Here is a 20,512-nt window from a genome sequence, read left to right on the forward strand (position 1 = left end):
CATCCTCTCTGTGTAGGGTGTGAGGTCCTTAAAGTTGGGCCATAGAGACCATATGTGGGGAAAGGATAAACACAGTTCATAATGGCAAATAAGCCTGGTCCTTTAGGAGAAGAAAAAGTCATGATGCTTGCTTGATATCAAAGCATGTGAAGTTGAATTTACTAGTGCTGATATTTTTTTTTCTTGTGGATTTGAAGCAATATTGGGAAAAGGAAAAAAGTGGAACTTATGATTAGTGACCTTATGGGCCAGAATGAAGGCTGAGTTTAACTGTTAGAGCTGCCCTTCTTATAGTAGGGGGCTGAGTTTAGCATTGGGCCAGCTAGGCTCCTTGCCTTGTCATCTACTGGGGAAGCCTAGCTTGCCTATGCAATTGGTCTTGGCCAGCTTGTAGAAGCACAGGTAGACTCTGATTGTTCTGGCTTTGGGCATCAGTATTTTTATTTATTTTTTATTAATATTTTATTATTGGCTAGAAAGACTTTTCAATATCCAAATATACACATTAGTATTTTTAAAGAGCCCCCTTAGGATATTCTAATGTTGGGCCAGGGTTGATAACTACATTTCTAATCGAAGCCTCTCCATGTTACATCTGAGAAAACTGAGTCTGAGAAAGAGGAAGCCTATGCCCATGGCAACACAGAATGGTTACAGCTGAGCTGAGTCTCTGTCTAGGGCTCTTTCTACTTCACTCTCATAGCTGGAGGTAAAGATGACCCTGACAACTCAACTGGGCAGCCTTTAAACTTGACCATTAGGTTTAGATGAGATATGTTCCTTCCAAGTGCTGGAGGAAGAGGTAGGGTTCAAACTAACTAACTGGACCTAACAGAGGTAAGCATCTCTCTTTGGAGCACAATTTCACTGTCTGGGCATGTGCAGACCAGTGGTGGTAGGCGGGGAATAGGACAGGATGAGGAGTGAGTAATGCTGTGGGCAACAAGACATTCAGTTAGTGGAAACATTACAGGGAGCTGGTAAGATCCTAAGGACCTGGTGACGGCATTCCTCAGCTCTGTATGAAGTACTGGGCTGGGACGCTGCCCTGTATCCAAGGCAAGATGCTTGGGAAATGAAGACTGCTTGTTCTCTGCTTCCTGCTTCAGCTGGATGACCTTTACACTTGACTAGGCCCCAGCCCCTGCTGCTTCTATACTTTGCACAGTGCACCAAGCTCTTCCACAAGCCCTGACACCATATCACAGTGTGGTCTTTGATTATTTTTCTACTGTTTTATATGTGGCATCCCAATTAGAGAATGAGTTCCTTCTATGGTAGGAAAGAGGACTTTGTTCCAAGCCCTCCCAGAGGCACAAGAATGTGCTTAATGTGGAGAACCAGGCAGCACTAGGAAGACATCTTGGTTTCTTTCTCCCACCAGCCTCCAAAGGAAATTTTCATTTGAGGAGAAAGGTACTGGGAGTTTTAGGGTAGATATAATACATACTACATTGTGTGGGATCCAATAATTACATCTTTTCACTACTAGGTGGGGAACTCCTTGAAGTAAAGGTTTGTCATAATCTCTGTATTCTCAGTGCCCAATGCCCTGCCCCACAGTTTTCAGGTACTCAGTAGCTGCCAAATTGGTTTGAAGGCATTTCTTCTCCTGTACCCTACCTGAAGTCAGACTAGATTTCCTAGAAGTCGTCTATCTCCAGGGGAAAGAATCTAGAAGCTAATGGGGAGGAAAGGGCTACATCTGAGCATTGGTCATCTGTGGCATACCTTGTATCCAGAAGCCCATACTTAGGTAGTAGCTGACTTTTAGGGTATACACGCTTTCACATGTACATGTTTTTCTTTTCTTTTTTTCTACAAGAGGGGCAAGTATGAGGAGCAGGGGCTTGGCGTGGGAAGTTAGAAGGTGGACACTCCTGAATGTGTTTTTTTCTTACCACTTCCTTGTGAGAGAAGTGCTAAGTGGACCCTGAGGATCTTAGACCTAGTCAAGAGGAGAGAAAGCTTGTGTGCAGTGTTGGCTATTAATGGAGGTCTTTAACCTTGGAGCTTTGTAATTGTCATTAGTTTCATTCTTCGTTCTCCCTACCACTGAGTTTGGCATCTCTAACTTGATTTCCTTTTATTCTTCAAACCTTTTCTAAGGGGATAGGGAGGGAAACGGGCCATATTTGTCCATTCCTTTATTTCCTGGATTCTTAATAGGCCAGCTGGAATGGTTTTCTTTTTACTTTTTTCTTAATGTGTGCCTCTTGGTCTTCAAGGCCAGAGGTTGGAGCCAGAGGCCTAGGGGCCAGGCACTCTATGGCTCAGTCCCTGGCATGGGGCCCCGCTATTGAGGGGATCAGCTTGGCACTGGGCCTTCTGATATGTGAAGGAGCCTTTGGGGGGAAGATGGTTAATGGTCTAAGTTTATTATCTACTTTTCCCACCAATGCCTTTACTTAGGTAGGGACAAGGCTACTGTGTATGATTGTCTGGGCCAGTTATCTGGCTAAATTTCAGATAAGACCCTTGCTTCTACGGAAAATAGAATGTCTGGGTTTGAGGCCTTGCAGATAGTGAGTGGAATTATTAGCCTGCCAATATTTGGTCTAGTCTAGCAGGTGGCAAACTTGCTTGCTAGACCTGTTTTTGTTTGCATTGTAAGAATAATTTTCATGCCCTAGCCAGTTTGGGTCAGTGGTTAGAACGTCAGCTCGTGGACTGAAGGGTCTTGGGTTCTATTTCAGCCAAGGGCATGTACCTCAGCTGCAGGCTCGATCCCCAGTCCCGGTTGGGCGGGTGGTTGAGGCCGGTGCAGGAAGCAACCCATCAATGTGCCTCTTTCACATCAATGTTTCTCTCTCTCTCTTTCCCTTCCACTCTCTGAAAAGCATTGAAAAATATATCCTTGGGTAAGGATTAAAAAAAAATATGTTTCACATTTGTTTTGAAATGGGTTTAATTTACTTTCTTTTTCTTTTTTTTTGTATAAGATTATGTGGTGGCCACAGCTGGAGCCTGGGTCCAATGCACAGAAACTCTGGTGTGAGTCTTCATAAGATAGTCAGTGAATTCCTGATAGTGAGACTAGGTGAACATGGTCTTTTTCCAGAGGTCAGGATGAGAGCTGTAGATCCTGGAAGTGGCATCAGAGGTCTCCTTGGGTAAGTTGTCCACGGTGACAGTGCAGCTCCTGGCTGAGGTGTAGTAGTTGTCAATACCAACCATCAGCAGCAGCTTCTTGGACATGGGCTAAGACAATGCCAGTGCCCCTGGGGGCTGGGATGAGGCACAAAGGCATAGAACCACAGCAGTCAGTCACCTTGTAAATGATGGTGTGGGGCTTGCCAATCTTGTTCCCACAATAGCTTTGCTGCACAGGGACAGGGATGATGGAGAGCTTGGCCAGGATGATGGCTCCATGGGTAGCAGTAGCTACCTCCTTGGAGCACTTAAACCTAGATGGCTGTGTCCACTGTAGTCCCCCAATGATGACAAATTCCTTGAACTGGGACCTCTGGCCAGTGCGGATTTACACTGGCTTAATTTTCATTTGCCCCAGGAAAAAAGTCAATGATCTCAGATTCTTTGATAGGCAGGGAGGTAGAAGAGATAGATTTCCTCCAGAGACCAGGTGGCACAGCTTAGTGATGGGGATCCACTCCTTGTCCTCTGCCTTGCCTCCGTGAGTTCTCCACACCCTTTATCTGGCCCCAACCTCAGCCCCAGATGCTGCCGCTGAATCTTATGGAAGCCACAGCAGCCTCCAATTCCAGGGCCATTCAGGCCTTCAGGCCCTCCGGCAGCATCAGCATCATCTACTATTTGGTGTTTTCTTGGAACAGTCACATTTTAAAAAGCACTTTTTAAAAGGAAAAAAGAGAAATATGCAAAAGAGATCATATGTGGCACACAGAAACAGTTCAACCCCTGGTAGTCTTTACACTCCCAACTTATTGTATGCCAATTTCTTATAAACTAGCCAGGTACATGTTAGGCCTTTGAATTCTAATTTGTAATTGGGCTGTCTTCTTCTCTCGTACATTTGGAGTCATAGTTTCTGGGGGTTAGAATTAGAATTGTATCCTTCTTGGAGTGGAAAGAACCTGATAGATGATGCTTTCCTCTAGCTCACTCCTCTTATGTAAGATTTAGCTTTTCATCACAGACAGCCCCAAATCTAATAGCTGCTGTTGAAAGTAATTAGGGAGCTTTAAAAACAAAAGCACAACAGCCCAAAGCTGTACTCACCAGGGGATTCTGGAGCTGGGGCTAGCTCTTTCTAAGTTCCTTCCCCCACACTTCATCCCTGGATTTGCTGAACCTCCCAAAATAAAACCTGGCTTTTTAAGAAGGTGCCTACTTTGTATTCTTGTGAGACCATGAAGATAAGGAATCCTGGGTACTTTTGGAGCAAGATATTGAGGCTATTTGGAGTTGTGGGGGGTGATACTACAGCATAGTTCTAGTGATAAGCTTACCCAGACAGGGAGGCATTCCCAGCTCAACCTGTAGCCCTTACATCCAGTGTTTGGAAAGGGGGGCTCACTGTCTCAGCTGTTGAGTGTTTGTGCAGGTACATGCTTTTTCAGGCACCTATGCCCATTCATGCCAAGTCTTTGGAAATAATGGAATGGAGAGAGTGTGGTGCCAAGGCTGTCACTCTCCTGGAAAGTTTAGGGATCTAAGAGGAGTTGCACGAGATCTGCTCTGGAATGCCTTCTCTACTTTTTGCAATGCCTACCCTTCCCCAAACATACCTAGGATTTTAGATGACCACCCAACTTCAGGCTACTAGGTCTGGGAGACTCAACCATTGAGCTTTCTGACCAGGGTTAACCAGGGCACAAGGAGGTAAACAGAACTCACCAGGGATGTTCCTCCTCTTCCCTTTCCTAATGTCTGCAAAGCCCTCTGTACCTCTATCCTCAACAGTGTAGACAACTTGTTAAATATGCACAAATGTTTCTGACCCATAAGGACTGAAGCATATTTGTGGATAGTCAGTAAGTAAGGTTAGCTTAAATAGTTTTAAGGTGACAATTAATGATGAACTTTCCAAATAGAGTTGCCTTAGGTTTTCCCATGTCTTTTTTGGATGGGAGTCTGATCAGCATTGATCAAGATGACTTGAGAGAAAGAACAGTAGTAAACATAAGGTAAATGAAATAGGCCAGTTATGTACAATAATTTTCAACCATTATTTATAGCTTCATGAAGGCATTTAACCTTTCTGAATCTTAGTTTTCCATCTTTAAAATGGGGATAATAATGATACCCACTTTTTTAGGATTTATGAAAGAGAAAAGAGCTCATGATTCTGAAGGTACACCTAGAAGGGTACCTGGCATATTGAAGGTGCTTGATAAATGCCCCATTTCTCTTAATTTCTTTCATCATATTTTTCCCCTCTGTAAGTATTTGAGGTCAGAGAATTTTAACACCCTAGTTAGGCTTTGCCTCTAATTTGTAAGTGTGGTCCCTATACTGCATTATCTCTGTACGATTTTTTAATAGATGAGGAAACTGATATTTGAAACAGTGATGCCAGTGACTGGCCTAGTTTGTTGCAAACCCCACTGTGCCTTCTGCTGCAATTAATTGGGGAGAAATAATCTGAGAATCTGTGTGTGTGTGTATGTGTGTTGCTTTGTGAAGAGGAATCCCAGCTCTGGGGAGCCTTGAAAGTCCCAGGATGAGGGAATGGGAAAAAGGAAAAGAGGTATATGAGACCCAGGTTAGACGGGATGGTTACGGTGTATGAAAAATAGAGGATGTTCAGAGGACAAAATTAGAGGAACTTTTACTCAAGAGGGCAAAACAATTTGTGAAATCAGTGGGTCCACGCCCCTTGGCAGAAGCCAGGCAGCACTGGCTGAGACCCACCCAAGTCCCTTGCTGTGCTGGTAGCTTTCACTTCCTCTTTGTGTGTGTATGTGTGTGGTGGGGGTGCCAGGGAGCCCTCTTAGTCTGGTCACCCTTCTAGGTCTATTTGTAGATAGAATGGTTTTCCATATGGACTGAAAGTAGGTGTGGTAGACTCCCTTGAAGTCTGGAGAGTGGTTCCCCCAAGGTTTGCGGGAGCTAGGGTAGGGAGTGCTCATTAAGTTAAACTTCCTACCTGTATCTTGTACATTAGAACACCTTGGCTGGCTTTGTCTTCAGGGGTTTCTGTCTGCATGTGTGACATATCTCTTCCCCATATCTGAACTAGTGCCTAATACTGTGGCAGCAGAAAGGTCTCAACTTTTTTCTCTTCTGACAGACTCTGGGGATGGGTTAGGGAGCTGGGAAAGGAAGCTTTAATTCTTAACTTTGTGCCTTTGGGAGGGTTTTTGCATACTGTATATTTCCCTATGGCATTTGGAGGGCATATGTTGTGTTTCTTGCTTTTGTGTCTGTACATGCTATTTCGCTCCCCTAAACACCATGAACTCCCCTTTCCCTTTAACACCTTTTTCCTGTGTCAATCTTATTTATCCTTCAGGACAGGTCAGTTCTTTCTCTAGAAACCTTCAGCCTTCCCACCTTTCCCATTATTGCCTGGGACCCCCTTTATGTTTCCAAAGTTTCCTCTGATTACCTCTATCATGGCCCTTGCTGTATGGAATGGTTAATTCTCCATTAATTCGTCTGCTTGTTGCCCCGTCCATCCAAAAAAATTCTCACACACTCACTCGCTTTTACACATGCAAATGTGTAAGGATTAGAATCATCTCAAGGCCTGCTCTATATTGGGTGTCTGATAACTTGGTGGTATATGAACCAACATGTGTGTATATTTATATGTGACTGTGTCAGGGATGCAGGTTCTTTCTAAAGCACCTGGCATAGGTAAGAGGTGGCCCTATTTGCTTTTCTAGGTCTTACTAGAATTGTAGGTAAAATTGTAGGGTTTGTTATGGATTATGGAGCAATGTCTCTTGCCTGGGCCATTAGGGAGGCTGCTGAGTAATTTCTGTAGAGATTTGGTGTGGCTCTTTCCTGCTGCTATCTGATACGTATATATGTGTGGGGGCGTGAGTGGTTTCATGCATGCTCACCTCAGAATTAGGGGGTGCAAAGATTGTGTTTATGGTGGTAGGAGTGCTAAAAACCCTGGTATTGTTGGCTGGATAGGTTAAACAATTTTTGCCAGTCTTAATAAATTGGTAGCTGAGCTTATGGCTGGAAGGGCAAGACGTGCCTTCATCAGCTCAGAAAATACAAATCCATTTTTTAGAGAAGTTATAGCAATCTATGTAGGGACCAAAACTAATAAGCTGGGTGTAATGTCCCTGTTCTCTTACTGCCCCACCCCAGGACTTTTCCAAAACAATCATAGACTAACAAAGTTCAAGGGCATTATTTGGGCTCTATACCTCTGTTTCCAGGAAGATGACCATGACAAAAATGAAGACTGAGTTAGTAGCTATAAACAGATACTTAGGGCAATTAAAGGCCACCCTTAAATCTTCAGCACGTCCACCAGAGGCAGGTGCTAAGAGTCGGTATTTTGTTAAGGCCTATGTAATAAAGCTTGTTCCTTTATGGAGGCAAGAGTTAGATTGGGCTGCAAGATTAGGTGTGGGGAAGCAGCAGGCTGAGTTGGTCTGGGGTCATCCTGTTTTGGGGTGGTTGGCCAAAGTCCTCTATATAAGCCTAGCAAAGTATAATGCCACATTGAAGGTCCACACTTAGTGAGGCAGCGCTATGGAATGCATCTGCCTTCTGATTTCTCACCCTGGATGATTAAGGAGGCACTGCCTGAATATTCATGAATGTTCAGCTGCTTATAGTTTGGGAAGGGAAGACAAAGTGGAGTCAGGGAATCAGCTGGTCAGAGAGGAATTAAGGGAAATTGAACAATGAGAGGATTCAGGCTGTGGTACCACCTTACCATCCCTTCCTCCGAGTTTGTTGGGGGAGCTGTTCGTATGGCACTGAAGACATTTTTTTTCCCCGGAGTAGCCAAAGCCACTCAAGGCCCATTAAAACTCTTCAAATCATGCTGCTTTAACAAAATGCTGATAATGGCATTTAAAAACTATGCGTAGTGAGATTTGTGATGTTGGGAACCTTTAAAAAAATAAGTATATTGTATTTTTGCATCTTCTGCTTCATTAATCAAGGAAGAGCATTGGCATGTTGTCTTCCAGTTTCCAAATGTAGAAAAAGTTGCCAATTTGTGTTTTTCCAGAAAATTCATTTTTCCAGAAGTACTTTGGACTCTCTGTCTCTATGCATGGATCGTCAGATTGTGGAAGGTTCTCCTAGTGTTAACTGGTCACCCTTCCTGTCCCTGTCTGTGAAACTGGGAGTTTTACTGCAGATTATTCGGCCCAAAGAACTCCAACCCCCTCCCCAGTCAACCAAAGCCTTCTTCAGGGAGGGGAAGTGTGGTAAATTACTGTATCTTTCTCCAGGCAGTCACGTGCTGTCTGAGAACAGGATGTGGGGAGGGCTGGGCCCCAGTCACAAGGTATGGGGGTGGGTACAGGAAAGTGGGCTTGTGGTGTGGCCATTTGAGTTGGTGCCTACCTCCTTGGCTTTGAGAGGCATGAAGAGTCCCTGTATTTTCTAGTGTTAATTCATGTGTACACCCACCCACCCACAGCATGTCTGTGTTCTTACCCTAAGAAAGAGCTGTAAGTACTTATGAATGAGGCCAAGCTCTTCAAGCTGGAGAAACTCAATGCAAGGAGTGAGTGGGCCCAGTACCCACTGTACCAGCCTATGCCTTGTGACTCCTGAAGCCATAGGCGATGTTGGCTAGGTTTTGTCTGGTGAGCTTGGCCCCAGTAGAGAATGGGTCTGCTTGTTGCTCTTTCCCAGGGCCCTAGTCATTCCTCTCCCCCCAGATGGCTTCCTAGCTAAGGTGATTTGCATATTGTTTCCTTTCAGACCCCATTTTCTTCTTCTCCCTGCCCCCACTACTTCTGCTGGGGACCTTTGGAGATATTCTGCCTGGGGTGGGGAAAAGAGGATGTAGCTGGCTTCCTGTGCAAGGGAGGGTGTGGCGCCCGCCTTCCTGCCTGTCTGCCCACCCGCGCAGACGCCATTTGCCCAGTACTTGAGGAACTGCCTGAAGAGTTCAGTCACCAGAGGCTGAGGGGCTCTCCAGGGTTTAGGGATGGGGCTTTGCTTGTGTTGGTCTCTATTCACTGTTCTCCACCATGGGTATTGCCAGGCTCCCTTTTCCTGGAATCACAATGCTGAAAGGGCCTTTAGAAGCTGATTGGTACAACTATCTCAGATTACAGATGGGGAATCAGTGGCAGAATTAAGATGAGTAGAATTCTGGAAGCTTAGACCTTGAACCTTCCTCTTCCCCTTCCCCCAAGCTGCTAGTCCAGTAATTTGCAGACTGTATTTGGCTGAGCTACCAGGGGAGCTGCAGCCTCCCTTTAACCAGAACAGTTCTACTTTTATGTACTCCATGTTTTGAAGTGTCATGCAAGTTTCTGTTTGGGAGAGTGAAGAGGCAGGGAGCTGCTAGAAAAGTAACAAAATTTAAAACCACTAAGCAAGACAACATTTGGGGACACTCTGACTTAGGTGAGTGGGACTAGACCCAGAACAAATTTGTGGCCTACTGTTTCGTGGCTGATTGCTCTCAGCTAATGGTGTGGCTCCCTTTACCACAAGAAACACTATCCCTACCCTGTGCTGCCTTGATCTCCCATCCCAAGAAGAGACCCTCTTGTAGCACCCTGAAACAGAGCTAGAAGCCAGAGGTCACTAGATTTCTTGAACAAAATAATAAGTGTGCCTTTGGAAGGACCATCTTGTAACCTTAATAAGGGAAACTTGGAAGGGCAAAGAACAGTGTACTGGTAGCTGGGGAGGCCTGGGCTCTAGCCGTGTCTCCTATACACTTGAGCAATTTGCTGTTTACCTCATTCAGCTTCTATTTAACCCTTCTATAAAATGGTGCTTGTCTCTGCCTTGCCTTTCGTAAAGAGTTGAATTTAGTGAGAAAATGCATGTGCACAAATGCCTTTCAAATTGTAAAGAATAGTGCACATGAGGCTAAGATTATTATTGTATAAGGGTAAGCCAGGCTCTAAGCATCTGAGTTGGATAATGAAGTTGAAGGAGCAAGGAACAAAAATTTATCAAATATCTAATACATGCTAGGTGCCAAGCTAGGTCCTTTCCTATAAGTAAAGCTAAGGTTGTCTTCACAATAATCCAGTGAGGTAGGCATTGTTACTCCCATTTTACTTGTAGGAAAACTGAGACTTCAAGAGATCTAGGTCATTGAGTGCCCCAGGACTTCCCTCCAGAGCCTGCAATCTGTCACATATTTGTGAAGAGACCTTAAGGATGTGCTGTGGTTTCCACTGGGGCTTTCCAACCACTGCTTGCCCTATTCCAGCCTCTCTCCTCTGGTGGGGATGTTGCCTTCATATCTTGTTGCCTTCATGTTTCAGTTCAGGGCTCTGTACCCCACAGCTTTCCTTGGTGGTACACCACGCACACCAGGTGCCTTTGTTTTGCCTTTAGTTAACGGAGAAGCCCTTTGGGTCAGCCACTTTTTCCTTGACAAGAGGGGCTTCCTAATCCTCTGAAGAGCTGATACAGAGAGCCAGGGATTTTGTTGCTAGTCAGACAGACCTGGCTCTTGGCCAAGGTCATGCAACTAGAAGATGGCAGTTACTTCCCTTTATTGAGACTTAGTTTTATCATTTGTAAAATGGGCCTAAGTATGCTTACCCCACATGTGTCTCATGTGTTGGTAAATATTTAACAATAAACTCTCTGGTGAAGCCATGGTTTGTACTGTCTACTGATCCCCTGTGGTGTAAATACTCTCATAATGGCCAATTTCAAGCTACCAATGCATCTTTGGAGGAGTTATGAAGAGATATATGTGATCAGCTCCAGTGTGAGCTGGTTTCAGTGCACCATTATTATTATTAATTTTAAGTATGTCTTTGTTGATTTCAGAGAGAGGAAGAGAGAGGGAGAGAGATAGAAACATCAATGATGAGGGAGTCATTGATCAGCTGCCTCCTGCACGCCTCCTGCTGGGGATCGAGCCCGCAACCCGGGCATGTGCCCTGACTGGGAATTGAACTGCGATCTCCTGGGTCATAGGTTGATGCTTAACATGTGGGCCAGCTGGGCCCAGTGCACCATTATTAATCACACCTATCTTAGACTCCCACCATCATCCCCCACCCCAGTCTGCTCACATCTGTATGCAAATACAGGACCCTCTCACAATGTCTCTTCTCTTCCCCAAGTTCCCAGAGCATCTGGGAAAGGGAGAGTGTCATTTAAAGTCTGTTCCTTGCCTGAAAGTTCTCCTGGGAAAGAGTGAATGTGGAGTGTTTAATGGGCAGAAAACTCAAGAAGACTTTTATTGGGGCCCTAAGTAGAACATTTTGATCAATATGTTTTGGCTGCTGAGGTATCTGTATTGGTTGTTTCCTCCAACTGTCTGATTCTTAACTACATGGGAGGATAGTGGAAGGCTCTGTACAATGTCCTGTGGGTTTGGCCATTCCTGAAAGCACTTAGCTTTCTGATTGGAATTCCAAAGTCTTCTCCTCCCTCTCCTGCTTGCAGAGACCACTCTGCTGGGTCCTAATCTCAAGGTTCCTGTAATGAGGATCTGTGGGTCAGAAAGCATTTTAGAAGACCAGACCTCTGATCCTACTCCTTATCTTATCTCAGCAGTATCTGTGTTAGGTGATGTTTCTTTAAACTTCCCAGAGGATAAGAATCACCTGGGACAAAACTACTAGTTCCCAAGCTTCTCTGGAAAGCCTGTTTCAGTATGTTTGGAGTGGGGTTCAGGAATTTGGGTTTTTAAACTAGTGCCCCAAATGATTCTTAAGTTTGGGAAACACTGCATTAGCACTGCACAACATTCTGCCAGGTTGGCATCATTATGCCTATTTCATAGGTGGGAAGGTTGAGAGCTCATGCATGGCTTGTTATTGGTGAAGCTGGACCTTAGACTCATGTTTTCAGAATACAAAGTTATGTTTCTCCTACAACAGACACTACTTTAGTGCACAGTAATATCTGTGGTGGTGGGAGTGATGATACTAGGTAGGGAGGGACACGGATAATCCTTGCCCTACTTTATAAATAGGGGGACCAGACTGCAGAGGGGTGTAGGAGAAGTAGCAGAACTGATTGCATTCCTGATCTTTTGTGGAGGTTGACTGTGTTCAACTCTTTCAGCTGTTTTTCCAGGCCCAGTAGCCCAGATGTCTATGCAGTTGCTTTCTACTTTCTGTGTTTCCCTTCCAACAAGCATCACTTTAGCCATATGAATACCAGCTCACAAGAAGCTGGTTGGTTCAGGGAGCTATATTCTGTGCCAAAGGTTCCCAAATCTGGCTGGATCTTAGAATTATCTGAAGCTCTTAACTTCTGATGCCTGGGCTCTGCTTCTTATATAATAAATCAGAATCTCTGTGAGTGAGGCCAAGGAACTTGTATTTAAGAAATTTCCCCAGGTGAATCTGATGAGCCAGTTTGCAGGCCCAGTTTGTGATTTTTCTGGATACCAGCTGAAGGAGTTTGGAGGTCCTGGTGGATTGTGTTGAGAGGATGGGGACTTGTGTATATTGGTAAGACATGATTGGAGAAAATGCAAGGTAGAGCCCAGAATAAGGAAAGAAGATCAGTCAACTTTGAAAAAGGACAAGGTAGCATAGGTGCTCTGTTGTGTTATGCCACCTTTCAGGGCTCTGCTTCTTGGGGGAAATCCCTATCCCTCTCAAGAGAGAATGCATTTAAAATACTATAAGGGTATGTATGTGTCTTGATGTACGTGGTCTAAGCAACTAGAATTCCAATTACATCTTAGAGTTTGCCTTCAAGGTGAATGAGTCCTTTATGCTAGAAGGACTCTCTGAAGGTCTTCTTGGGCAGCCCTTAGCCCCCCTGCAGGGGAACAGGTGTTTGTTTTAAATCATTCTTGAGAGGTAGGATATTTGTAATAATATGGCGAAAAGGAAGGGTTAGTAATCATCACATTCTACTTATGATACCAAGGACCTTCATGTCTATTATTTTAACTTAAATTTCCCAATAACCCTATTGTAAGGTTGATATTATTAGACCCATTTTATAAATTAGGAAACTGAGTTTCAGAAAGAAACTCAAAAGAGGCTCCAAAGCCGCTTTCTATTATACCATGCTTTGCTCCTCAAAGGGCAGAGATCATTATTTCTGGGATGAGAGCTCTAATTTTGTGGATTCCTCAGATACCATGTTTGGCTGTTGGCTGGCCAGCAAGGTTCGCAGGAAGGTGGCCTTTGCCTAGCTCTGGGGTCGAAAACAGAGCTTCTTGACTTAGTCTGGAAGCCTCCCCCTGCCTCTGCATACTTGACTGATCATCGCTTTGGCAATTTTAACACCCAGGAACAGAGAACAGGGCAGAAGTCCCATGAACAGTGGATGGAACCCAAGCTGAGGCTTAGATCAACTCCAGTGTGTTTCAGAGCTGTGATGCTGGAGGTTGCTATGATGTGTTACTGAGCAGAGGGAATAGAGAGCCCTCTTCTGGTGCTCTAGGCAGAACTGGCATCTTCAGGCAGTTATAAATGGTCTGTTTCTAGTCTACAAATACTTCCTTTGAAACTTGCAAGCAGGAAGCTGGGTCATGCAGGAAACCGATAGGAGAGACTAAAGCCCAGGTAGGTGTGGCCCCTGAGAGGTTTCACCCATTTAGGAGACTTAACTTTAATGATGGGCCCTCTTCCCTTTTATTTCAGCAGCTTCAAGTTTTTATGGGAATTGAAGAATCTGTTGTTCTTGGTTACCTGGATATAAATCTGTTCCTCAGATTCCCTGCCTCTTTCCTTGCTGTACCCCCTCTTATACCCCCACCAGCCCCACCTTCCCCAACCTCCAGCTTGGGTCTTAGCTATGCCTACTAACTTGGACCTTTCCAATCAGTTGCTACCCAAGTTTTGGCAAAATAAGCTGTCCTAGAAACGAGGTTTTTTTTTTTTTTTTACTATGTAATGACTATTTGAGAAATGTATGTATTCCTTTTTAAAAAAATTTAACTTTATTGTTGAAAGTATTACAAATGTCCCTTTTTCCCCCTATTGATCCTCTCCATCCTGCCCCACCCAGGCCTTTACCACACTATTGTCTATGTCCATGGATTATGCATATATGCATATAAATTCTGAGGTTAATCTCTCCCCACCCTGCTCCCTTCTCTCTGAGATTCATCAGTCTGTTCCATGCTTCTATGTCTCTGGATCTACTTTGTTCATCAGTTTATTTTTTTTCATTAGATTCCACATATGAGTAAGATCATGTGATACTTGTCTTTCTCTGACTGGCTTATTTTGCTTAGCATAATACTCTCCAGATCCCACCATGCTGTCTCAAAGGGTAAGGGATCCTTCTTTTTTACAGCTGCATAGTATTCCATTGTATAAATGTCTGAGAAGATGCTTAATATGATTTCAATCTACTTGAACTTGTAGAGACTTGTTTTGTGTCCTAACATGTGGTCTATCTTTGAGAATGTTCCACGTGCACCTGAGGAGAATGTATATTCTGCAGCTTTGGGGTGAAATGTTCTATATATGTCAACTAAATCCATCTGATCTAGTGTGTCATTTAGAGTCACTATTTCCTTGTTGATTTTTTGTCTGGAAGATCTATCCAGTAAAGTCAGTGGTGTGTTAAAATCCCCTACTATGATTGTATTACTGTCAATCTCTCCTTTACCTTTAAAGTCCTCCAGAAGTTTTTTGTTGTTGTTATTTTTTAGCCTGTGTGAGTCTTTTGTTCTGTGGTGGGATTCTTGTAGACAGCATATATTTGGGTCATGTTTTCTTTTTTTGAAAAATATATCTTTTTTTGATTTCAGAGAGAGGAAGGGAGAGGGAGAGAGAGAGATAGAAACATCAATGATGAGAGAGTTGCCATTGATCGGCTGCTTCCTGCATGCCCCCTTGGGGATCGAGCCTGCAACCTGGGTATATGTCCCGACTGGGAATCGAACTGTAATCTCCTGAATCCTAGGTCCATGCTCAACCGCTGAGCTACACCTGGCCAACTGGGCCATGTTTTCTTATCCATTCAGCTACACTACATCTTTTGATTGGAATATTTATTGCATTTACATTTAAGGTTATTAATGATAGGTACTTATCTGTTGCTATTTTATTTCTTTATGCCTATGTTTCTCATTCTCCCTATTTCAATTTCTTTTTACAGCAGTCCCTTTTACATTTCCTGCAATGCTCGTTTGGTGGTGATAAACTCCTTTAGCCTTTTTTTGTCTGGGAAGCTCTTTATTTCACCCTCTATTTTGAATGATAGCCTTGCTGGGTAGAGTATTCTTGGTTTCAGATCCTGAAACAAGAGATCTTTGAGTTTCCTTCTATGTTGTTATGAAAGGTTTAGTCTCCCTAGAACGGGTGGTGGTGAATGTCTCAGAGCCTGATAGTTAGGCCTGCTCTTTGTTGAAGGCTAGATTTCCAAGCAGTGTTAGCTTGGAGTTTTTTATGGAAGCAAGCTGATCCAGCCTCTTCCACATAGTCTTCCCAGATCAACAGTAGTTAGCCTGAAATGTCTACTGTTTTCTTAGGGCCAGGGTGATTCTATGGCTTATTAAATAGGCCAGTCGATCAAGAGCCACGTTTTTCATCCTTACTCTCATACTACTTAGCAGCTGTGTGACCTTAGGCTAGTGCCTATATTTCTCTGGAATTCAGTGTCTTTTGCAGTATATTGCATAATTTGAATCAAATGATCTAGGAGGTCCTTTCAGATCTGACAGTTTGGGATTCTAGACTGTTTGTTCTCTTGGAGAATAAAGGTGAGAAGTTCAGAAGGGTGTTATTCCGGAGGCGCCAGACTAGAGTCTAGGATGAGTGGATTGAAATCTTGAGGAAGTTTAAAGAGGAGGAATGGCTGTGCTGAGGAGGTAGTGGGGGCAGTCCTTGTGCCTAGAAAGGAGAGATGAACTGGGTGGAGGGTAGGGCAGGGAATGTTGTTTGCCTCTGGGGTATGGTTTGGATGATCTGATTTTGAAAGTAAGTCCTGGAATTAGATACAAATGATGAGGACCTAGTTTCCTTCCTGACCTTCAAGTGTTGCGAGGAAGAGTGGGAACCTACCTCCGTCTGAGATTAAACAAAAGGCTGTGCAATTGCCCAGCTGGTGTTGCTCAGTCGTTGAGCATTGACCCATGAACCAAGAGGTCACTGTTTCAATTCCTGGTCAGGACACATGCCCAGGTTTTGGGCTCTATCCCCAGTATGGGGTGTGCAAGTGACAGCCGATCCATGGTTCTCTCTCATTAGTGTTTCTCTCTATCCTTCCCCCTCCCTCTCTCTCTAAAATCAATAAAAACATATATTTTTTTTAAAAAGCCATGCAATTAAGGTTGGGTTAAAGGGGAAGCTATGGCTTGCTAAGGTTCTCACTGTTTCTGACTTTTACAGCTTTGGCCTCTGCCCTGAGGTCTTCACCCACAATGACAAGGTAGTTATGATCTCATTGCTAAGAGGGGTTAGTTATGTTTGGGGTCACTCCATTAAATACATGGCATCTGAGGAAGTAATACTCAGTCTCCAACATGCCTTTGTCTCCAAGTTGAAATGGTTCTCGGAGAGCTTTTGGAGGGGAGGACTGGGCTAAAGCAAGTGAAAGGCGACCCTTGTCTCCCATGCCCTTTGTAGCAGTTGGGGTGGTTGAATATATTACTGACCCATTAAGGTATGGGTGTACATTGGATTGGGTGTGGTTCTCTTGTTTTAGAAACTACTGGGAAAAGGCACAGGCTAGGATGAATTAACCCCAGGCAGGTCTTGCTAGTTGTAAGGGTCTGGAAATGTGTAGGAAGAGGTCAGAACAGATAACTGTTGTACCAGGTTCCACTTCCAAGTCAAAAGGAAGAGGCTGAGTTGCTGGGAAGTGAGTCATTGGAGGAGGGGGAAAGGGAGGGGAGGGGAGAGAATGTCTCCTAGGCTAGATATTCAAAGCAACCCTTGTTTCTCCACTATGGAAAACAGCTGCTTGGAGCAGTACCTTTATCCCAAGAGGCAAGACAGACCAGGCCTTGCCCTACCCCAGTTCTGTTAGCAGGAAACAGCGGGTGCTGGAGCCTAAATAATTGGTATAGGCATTTCAGATGACACTGTGGTGACTACTCTCTTTCCAGTGAAGAGATTGAAGTTTTAGGATTGCCCTGGTTGGGCTGCTCCTGCCTCTGGACTCCCTCCTTCACTTACCTTGGCTTTCTCCATACCAGCAGTTCCACTGAAAGCCCAGAGCTGGTGGACCCTCAGGGAGAATGGGGAGGTGGCAGATGGGGGCAGTAATGAGGTCATTGAGCTCAGATCCAACTGGGCTGACTCATAAGCTCTGCTCTAGCAAGGGGGCCTTCCCAAGCAGTGCTTCCCAGATGTGCCAGCCTTCCTATGTCAGAGTATTTGGGCCTTGGCCAGCATAGCTGCCAAAGCAGTATCTGAAGACAGCAGTGGAATCCACATGACCAGAGAGGTGGGTATAGTCATGGAAGGAGCTCCAGGAATGTCCAGAGGACCCATCTTCACTACTTGCTGGCTGAGTAAATGTGGCTTCAGTGATGTTAAGTGAGACAGTGAGTGATGGGGCTTGACATATAGTTGGTATTCAGTAAATGTTCATTTTCATCCTGTCACCTGCCTCTATGTCTTCAGTTTTCCTCGCCCATGAAGTGACACCAGTAATGCCAATTTTCTCTCTTACAGGTCCATGCTTCAGGCAGGTTACTTGTGATTATTCAGCTCCTCCTCTCCTTTCTCCTCTGTATTGCCCAAACTCTTCTCCAAGAAAGAGCCATCCTGATGTTCAGTGACATGGGGCAAGTGAGGGGAAACATTGCCCTGACCTTTTCACTGTGGCCTGGCTACTGCTCAGCTGGGTGTTCCTAGCTTTAGGGAAAGAGAGGGTCCATTATTTGAAGCTGTCCAGGCCCATTGACCAAAGTACCCCAGCTGCTGCAGCCAAGGCAGAGGTAGCATCTGGCCTGATATTTTTGTTTCTCAGGTCAGCCAACTGGGGACACAGAAGAGATCCCAGTTTGTTGAGAGCTTTGGATGGCAAATCACTGGGATGGACTTGTTAGTCCAGTGAAGGGCTTGATGTGGGAACTGTCTTTGTTCAATTGTTCAATAAATAACAGTGTATTTATTGTTTTTGGGCTGGGGGTGGGAGGGCTAGTTGTGTTTGAGAGAATGACACCCCACCATGACCATACCCAGACTTTTTTTGGTTTTGTTCCTTAAACACTAATGTTCTCCAGAGACAGTCTTTAACCTTAGTCTATGGCTAGCAGGGACAGGCTTAGGCAGGGATTACATTCTCTTCTGGGGACTATCTTCAAACGCTACCCCACCAAGTCCAGCTCCTCTACTCTTACTAAGCTGAGGGACTGCTGAAAGCTTCTGCTGACTTCAGAGGCTTTATTTTCAGGTTTTTGCCTCCCAAACTAGACCACCCTATTCTTGAGATTGCAGAGGCCAGACCCAAAAGGTTAGTAGGTAGCCACTAGGGTGAGCATCCAGTGGGCCCCGTGTGGCCTGCAGCTCATCTTACACACTTGGGTCTCAGATTAGTCTAAGGGAGAACAAGGGATCTTCTTTGATCAAGCCTTCTGCCCTATCTGTCACCTTCAGGCTCCAGTTATGTTATTACCCTCACTCCCTTTACCTCTGACACACAGAAAACTGGGGAGCACAGACCCATGACACTGTCCTAATGACTCATATTTTCTTTTGAGTTAAGTGGTGGCAAGAATAGAAGTCCCTTTGTGTTTATGTTTGCTTTTCTTTCTGTTTTTTGTTTTGTTGTTGTTGTAAGTTTATTTGTCTCCACAGTGAAATTCAGGAAACTTCAGGCTGCTCTCCCTGGAAAAACAGCCACAATGGAATGGCAGAAACCCTGAGCAGGGATTCTGGGGAAGCAGGTTCCAGTTTGGTTTCAGCTGGACATCTTCAGATTTAGTTCTTTGCTGAGAAATTTAGAAGAGAGAGCCCTTGTTCTGAGGGAGGACAGTGGACAACACTAACCTCTCTGACATGCTTATTCCTAACCTAGGCTGTGTCCTTTTCTATCAATTGATTTATTTAAGAAATATTTGTTTTTATTGTTATTAATCAATTAATTTATTATTCAATTATAATTGACCTTCAATATTATATTAGATTCAGGTGTACAGAAGTGGTTAGACGTTAATGTAATTTACAGGTGAACCCCCCAATAAGTCTAGTACCCACCTGGCACCATACATACAATTATTATAATACAGTTATTACAGTATTATTGACCTTATTCCCTGTGTTGTATTTTACATCCGTATGTCTGTTTCATAACTGCCAATTTGTACCTCTTAATCCCTTTTCTTTAACAAATATTTGAATTCAATATTTGGGCCTATAGGCTAAGCCCTGAAGATGCTAAATTGATAATACCTGTGATTGACATGATATGCAAGAGACACTGGCTTATTTCCTTTGAAAAACATCTTCCCAATAATGTGAATAAAAGGGAACTCCCAGGCTGTGGAATGAGGCCTTAGAGTCCCATCCCTTTCCTCAGTTTTCTCCCTGGGTGCTTTCTTCCAAAAAGTCTTGTTCAGATTTGGCTCCACCCTGCTCAGAACCTCCAGGCTGGCTGGCCACTGGTAACAGAATCAAGGCCAAGCTTTCTAGCATAGCCTTTAAGGCCCTCCACCTACTTACCTTCCCAGTTTCTTGCCTACTCTTCACTCTGCTGGCCTTATTCACCCTGGAGTAGGCCTGTATGCTTGCTTCTAAGCAGGCCATCTGCATCTCTGTCTCCTCTGAGCCATCACACATTTCTACCTAGGACACTTGGTTGCTGTTACCCCCATTTCCACAGTCCCTCCTTTTCAGAATCCAGCTTATCCTTAGAGACCAGTGCAAATACCACTGAACTGTGGTATTTTATTTCCACAAAAGGTTTTTTCTGTTCCACTACAGCACTTCTTAGGGTGTCTCTCTTTTATATTACAGTTTTTTGTTATTCAATAGTGCCTTGGGGTCAGGAACTGGTCCTACATCTCTACTCTAACACATAGTTCCTTAAACATAATGTTCCATTAATACTGGGTGAACTGAAATTTATAGGAAGCTCCTCAACCTGGGGTCCTTGGGTCTCCATGGGATCCATGGATATACTTTGAAGCGTGAAGGATACACTTGGATAGAAGAAAATTACATATTTGTTTTCACTAACCTCTTCTTTTAGCCCTTCTTTCAATTAAGAATGTAGGCCAAAAAAGTAGTAATGGCAATATCTGTGACTTTGTCACCAATGGAAATCAAAGGTACTTTTATGTTACAATTTAGTTATTGTAGATTTCTCAAAATATGCTCACCACAAAGTTGAAATTACAGCAGTAATAACTAATAAGGCCCAGTGCTAGGTAATTACTTAAAATTATAATAAAGCACACACTAAATTTTGATAACTATTTCAATATAATTGGCTTCTTTTTATCTACCTTATTTCATGTATTTACAAATATTCTGAGAAGGGATCCATAGACTTCACCAAACTGCTCAAAAGGGTCCATGTC

The 20,512-nt window shown here is 44.0% G+C and overlaps 1 protein-coding gene and 1 pseudogene across 5 annotated transcripts in view; one reads left to right on the forward strand and one right to left on the reverse strand.

Moving 5' to 3' along the window:
* MSN (moesin) overlaps nucleotides 1–20,512 on the forward strand; it is a 136,031-nt gene that overhangs the window by 81,582 nt on the left and 33,937 nt on the right. The gene's annotated exons all lie outside the window — the stretch shown is intronic.
* On the reverse strand, nucleotides 2,944–19,769 carry LOC308551650 (small ribosomal subunit protein uS5 pseudogene; annotated as a pseudogene). Its single transcript has 2 exons — nucleotides 19,653–19,769; nucleotides 2,944–3,466 (listed from the first exon to the last, which is right to left on the reverse strand). The product of its transcript is annotated as a small ribosomal subunit protein uS5 pseudogene (transcript).

The sequence above is a fragment of the Miniopterus schreibersii genome (genome assembly GCF_964146895.1).
Source record: "Miniopterus schreibersii genome assembly, chromosome: X".
NCBI lineage: Eukaryota > Metazoa > Chordata > Mammalia > Chiroptera > Miniopteridae > Miniopterus > Miniopterus schreibersii.